The sequence below is a fragment of the Rousettus aegyptiacus genome, unplaced genomic scaffold, assembly GCF_014176215.1.
Source record: "Rousettus aegyptiacus isolate mRouAeg1 unplaced genomic scaffold, mRouAeg1.p scaffold_m13_p_12, whole genome shotgun sequence".
Taxonomy (NCBI): domain Eukaryota; kingdom Metazoa; phylum Chordata; class Mammalia; order Chiroptera; family Pteropodidae; genus Rousettus; species Rousettus aegyptiacus.
In genome coordinates this window covers 63624615-63631125 of record NW_023416287.1, presented here as the reverse complement: position 1 = coordinate 63631125, position 6511 = coordinate 63624615, and positions in this window count along the sequence as shown.

The window sequence follows — 6511 nt, the reverse complement described above, 5'->3', positions numbered from 1 at the left end:
CTATACAGATCTCTAGGGCTTGCATAACTGAAACTTTGTATCCTTTGACTAATACCTCCATTTCCTATTATACAATTTTTACTAATCAAAAGTTGTGATGTCAGCCCTGGATAAGAATAATTAAAAGTTAAATCAAACAAGACCTCTTCATTGTGCTTTACCTAAAGAAAGTTAGGTGAAATATCTAGATGGTATTTTTTTTTTTTTAAATAATAAGCCTAGAGAGCAGACTTCTTGCATACAGAAACTATCTGCAACACACACTAAACGTTAATGTCTGGTCCATGGGTTTGATGATAGAAAGACACTACTTTATCTATGCCAAGTTATGTGGTTACCTGAGGCAGATATGTGTGCATGTGTATGCACGTGTGTGTGTATGTGTGTGTATGTGTGTTACCTCTTAGTTAGGACCATATAAGTCTTATTATCAATACTAGTCAGTTAGACATAGGAAGACATGACTGAAGTTAATATCTTCAGCTCATATTTTGTGTTTAGATATTCATTTTTGGCTTAGTTAAAATGTCTCCTTGCAGCAGTGAAAACCATGTCATTATGTCATTTAAATAAATACGAGATTACCTAATTTTGTACAGCTTTGTAATTAATAAAGTTCTTGGCAATCCTCTCTTGATTAGGAAACAGTATAAATATGTCCTCTGCCCTCTGAGGAAATGAGGACATACGTGTTCTTTCTTTAACAAGGTTTTGCTCATATTGTCATGATTTCATGTTCTGTATTTTCACACAGAATTTACTGTTTGCTAACTTAATAATGACAAATTCAGGAAAAAGAAAACATCAGAGATATTCTGAGGCGTAAAACTAAAAATGTAATGGTCCCCTGTATTTCATGGCAATAAATGGAAAACAAAAATGACTTTAAGAAGTAAAATAGTTATGTAATTGTTAAAATGTGTTGTTTTCAAAATAAATGAATGGGACTACATCAAACTAAAAAGCTTTTGCTCAGCAAAAGAAATCTTCAACAAGGTAAAGAGACAACCATCCGAATGGAAGAATATATTTGCAAGCAACACCTCTGATAAGGGTTTAATATACAAAATATACAATGAACTCATATGACTCTATAACAACAAAAAACAAACAATCCAATCAAAAAATGGGCAGAGGACCTGAAAAGACACTTCTCCCTAGAGGACATACAAATGGCCAACAAACATATGAAAAGATGCTCAACATTGCTAGCTATTAGGGCAATGCAAATCAAAACCACAATGAGACACCATCTCACACCTGTTAGAATAGTTATAATCAACAGGACAAGTAATAACAAATGTTGGAGAGGATACGGAGAAAAAGGAACCCTCATACACTGCTGGTGGGACTGAAAATTGGAATAGCCGCTATGGAAAACAGTATGGAGGTTCCTCAAAAAACTAAGAATTGATCTATCATATGATCCAGCAATCCCTCTACTGGGTATTTACCTCAAAGACTTGAAAACCCATATCTGAAAAGGTATTTGCACACTGATGTTCATAGCAGTACTATTCACAGTGGTCAGGACATGGAAGCAATCAAAGTGTCCTACGATAGACAATTGGCTAAAGAAGCTGTGGTACATATGTACAATGGAATATTACTCAACCCTAAGAAGAGATGAAATAATGCCATTTGCAACAACATGGATGGACCTCGAGATGATCATGCAAAGTGAAATAAGCCAAACAGAAAAAGTTGAAAATCACATGATATCACTTATATGTGGGATATAAACTTAAAATCAACAAATGATCAGGACAAACAGAGACTCAGAAACATGGACAATGGGCTAGTGGTTACTAGAGGGTAGGAGGTGGGGGAGGAGGGAAGTGGTAGACAGGGTAAAGGGGGTCAAATATAAAGGTGGTTGGGGAAGAGTGAAGTGGGTAAAGGTGATCAAATATACGGTAGGTGAAGGAAACTGGACTCAGTGGTAATCACACTATAGAATGTATAGATACCAAATAAACTTTAAAAAATAAGAATAAAAAATAATAAAAAATAAAACTTCAAAAAAAAAAGTGTTACTTTCTACAAATCATGGAGCCACTAAGGTGAAAGGACTCATTTAAGATTGTTTTTGAAAAACCAAACCAAAACAAAACAAAAACAAAAACCAGTGTCATAGATTTAGAGAACTAATTGGTGGTTGCCAGAGATGAGGAGTTGTTGGCGTGGGAGAAATGGGCGCAGTGGGTCAAAATATACAAACTTCTAGTTATAAAATAAGTCCCGGGGATGTAATGTACAACATGGTCTCTGTAGTTAACATTACTGAATTGCATGTTTGAAAGTCGCTAAGAGAGTAGATCTCCCATTCCAAGAAAACATTTTTTTTTGTAACCGATGTTAATTAGACTTACTGTCACGATTGTTTTGCAATATATTTAAATACCAAATTTTAAAAGTTACTTTTTTTATTTTAAATCTAAACACCGGTCACGTAATCTCTTCTGAAAAGTATGCCATCAAAGTAATTCTTAAGGAGTTTTGTGACTTCTAGGTAGCTTGTTTCCATTATTAAATGTAGTGGAGAACTGGTCATTGTGCCCTGAAAAATAACCTCACATATACTTCAAAATAGCAGCAAATCATGTATTTGCATTCTTTTTTTATCTATCTCTCCATCTCTATATCTTTATCTCACTCTTCATCTCTCAATGTTTGATACATAGAAAGATATATAGATCTCTTCGTCCTCTCTCTTTCTCTGTATATGTGTTTATATAGATAAATATGTAATATAGAAATATAGCATAATATGTTATATATATTTGCCTACATTATACTGCTTTTTTAATCTTTAAATTATATCTAGATTTCTATTCTCTTTTAGAAATAATTTTCATTGTTTTTCTTGTATTCTCTCCAATTTTTCATCTTCTACTCCTAGTTTTAGAGCTGAAAATAAACAGATTATTCTGCGAGACTAATAATTATTATTGCTGAATAACTCTAGTTAAACTTTTACATTTGTGTCACTTTATTATACGATCTTGAGGAAGTTACTTTTCTTCCCTGAGCCTCTGTTTTCATGACTGCAATCTTAGGGTTGTTCTAAGAATTAAATTAGAAGATGTCATTCTCCTGGCCACCTGGTAGCCTCGCCAGTGTCTCATTTCTTCCTGCTCTGGTAACTGCATCTGTTTGCACTTTTTTTTTGGATCACCATTCTCTGAAGTCCTAACTACATCTACATTGAGTTTAGATTTTGTTTTGTTCTGTTTTGCATTTGTAAAAAAAAAAAAAAAAAAAAAAAAAAGTTAGTGCATAAAAGAAAAAGAAAGTAAAGACACCAAACCCAGAATGGCTGATGTCTTGGCATGGAGGACTCAGTGCAGTCTGGATCAAGCAAAACAGAAGGAATCTCAGTATGAGCCATAGAAAACATGTTGTTTCTGGCACCTGGATTTTAAATCATTGTCTTGTTTTTTGATCAGTTATTTCTCCTTACATAAACAATTTCAGACTATATTGTAATCTAGTGTTAAATCACATAATCTCTGATTCAGCATTACTTTTTGTAGACCCAGTAAAGGAGTTAAGAAAATGCTAAATTTCCAAGAATAAGGAAAGATCCTTAACTTTCATTTGTTTCTTAATTGTGAGTTGCATTGAAGCTAGTCAGTTACATGTTTTCCTTTTACACTTGATTTTTTTTTTTTTTTTTTTTATGCCGATAGCACCGGGTCTTCTTAGGTGGTCTCCCATCCAAGTACTAACCAGGCCTAATCCTGCTTAGCTTCAAAGCTCAGATATTGGGCTTGCTCAGGGTAGCATGGCCACAGACTACATTTGATTTTTGAAAGTTAAGATTTTTATTCCTTGAATTTTTTACAAATAGGAGAAATGTGACATTTTTGGAACTTACCTACCTGGCTTTTATTTTCCTGAAATTGAGTTGGAACATCAAGTTAAGCCATCCATCCACTTTTCTTCACTCAACATCCACTCTAATCTGGTTTCTGCTCCGCATAACCCAGGTCCAAGTTCACATGTAGGAAAGAGGAAGGTCAGTCAGAAGCAAGATTTGAAGTTCTGGAAGGACTTATTTTGTGATATCTCTTTAAAGGAAGACATAAAGATAACAGGTGCTTACTGGGGTACAAACCCACTGCTGAGGCTAATGGCTGTCACCAGAGACATGGTACATTTTTTCATCATGTTAAATGAGAAACCTTACCTTCTATTTACCTTAACTTTTCTCTCTGAGTCATCATAGAATGTGAGAACTTTTGCCCGAAAGGTGATTCTAAATTCCCAACCAATAAACGAGTTAAAGCATCTAGTTAATAAGTTTGCCTTAACCTCATCCAGCACCATCTCCACCTGAATAGGAGATCTTCAGTCTCCAGGTACTTCCTTCCTGCCTGGGAGGATGCAGAATAGGAATCAGCTAGAAAAAATGTCATATATTGATAAAAAAATATATATGTAAACACTTTCTTATGTTATATTTCTTAATAACAATTATAGAGATTAATTATAGAGAATAGCTCAGCTTTTATTAAACGGTTGAGGAAGCACTCATAAATCTATTGCCATACAGTTTTATTATAACAATGCCACAATGTTAAAATTTTAACATATACTGTTGAAAATTGATGATACATCAAGTAAAAAGAGAGTTAAAAAAATTTTTCTGCTTAAAACAATTTTTATTTTTGTTGAAAAAATACAGGAACATTTTTGCTTTGAATTTAATTTTACATGGCAATTCAATTTTAGCTCCTCCTAGACAAGATTGATTTATTTTTGTTTCAAAACACATTTAATTTCATTTTTTTTTTCTGTTATATAACCTTTACTACTATGGCATGGTTTCCTCAGCAGTTTGACGATGCAGCAAAATTCCTAATTCCTGATATGTTGAATTTATGAGGCAAAATAAAAAAACTTTTAGGATCCTGAATATACTTTTGAACTTGAAATAAGATTATTATGACTATTAATTTAATTCTTATGTATAAACAGAGCACAGATCAACTGTGTCCACGCGAGATCCCAGGGAAAGCTTCTATTGAGAAGCAAGAGGAGAGGCCCCAATGAAAAGCAGGGGGACTTAGAACCTGGCAGGCTGCTCTATAGGGTCAAGTTCCCTTCACCTTAGACAAACACTGCAGACCTGGTTGCAGCAGCAACTATGCTTCTCGGGCTGTCCTAGCACATGCCTTCCTGGTAGTTATGGCATTTGAGAGAGGAGGGATGAATGCTAGATGTTTTGACATTTAGGGGGTCTCTTCCCACCCAGGTATCCTCAGGACTATGCCCTTCTGTGTTAAAACATAAACACTTTGTTACTTTACATTCCACTTGGAAAAAACAAATATGTCTTGAATATGGAAAAACAAAAAGGAGAATTTATATACAGTTAGAGGTAATGACCTTATGAAGACTCAGCCAAGACAGTAATGTCAGTAAGGATGCAGGGTGCTCTCTGTGGGTTAAAGGCTGATGATCTTGAATGACCAGAAATGAGCTGAAGAACTGCATCATCGTCATGGTAACATGCATGAAATAATATATTCTAAACCTTCACTGACCTAACATTGTTACCCTCAAAAATTAAATTGCTGTAGCTGTTTAATTTAAAAAGAGCCAGGCTTAAAAAGGCCTGATCATCCCTTTTCATGTCCTATTTGACCTGAAATGCTGTTTATAATACATATTCACAAATTTCACCTGTTAGTCTAGTCAGAGGCCCCTTTGCATGTGACAAAAGTCATGTTTTACATTCCCACAAATATAAACATCATTACATGCCATAGGTAAGTTATATATATCTACCCACGAACATTAAAAAAAATAAGGAGTATTTTAAACTATTAACAAAGGATTTGTTACTGAGAAGCTATAGAAAAGAATTCAGTGTAAAATATTTTCTTTGGATAGGTCATTTCAAGGTGATTAAAGAAACACAAAATGTTATTTACACCATACTAAACTTTCCTAAATATTCTGTGATATTTCTATTTCAAAATTGTCTTGTGAGAATATGAGGAATATATATGTAGCAAGTTTAATGCAGAAACCAGTAGCCCTTAGCTTGAGCAAAAGACACACTGAGAGTCTCCCAGCACCAAGAAAATGGAAAAAACTTAACTGTGATTAGTTTCTTTTTTCCAAGTAGCTCAAAACGCTCTAGCAAAGACCTCATGATTCTTCCATCACTATTAATAATATACAAGAAGGTGACAAAGACAACAACTGAAACTCTTGACTCCAGTGCTTAACCTACTGAAAGTACATCATGTTTTAAAGTGATAAACCCCTTTCTTTGGCAAAAATAGAAGTTTAAAATTTTTAAGAAATTTTCCTACTGAATACAGTAAGATAGTTTGAAAAACATAATTTACTACAACTTAAATAGTATTGGAGAATTAAGAGTGACAACATATTCACTTTGAGGGTATGAATTAGATAACTTTAACTGTAATTATGATCAGTTCATGAGAGTAGCAAAGTATGTGCCAAATTAGACCAATACTGTGAAATTTATTAT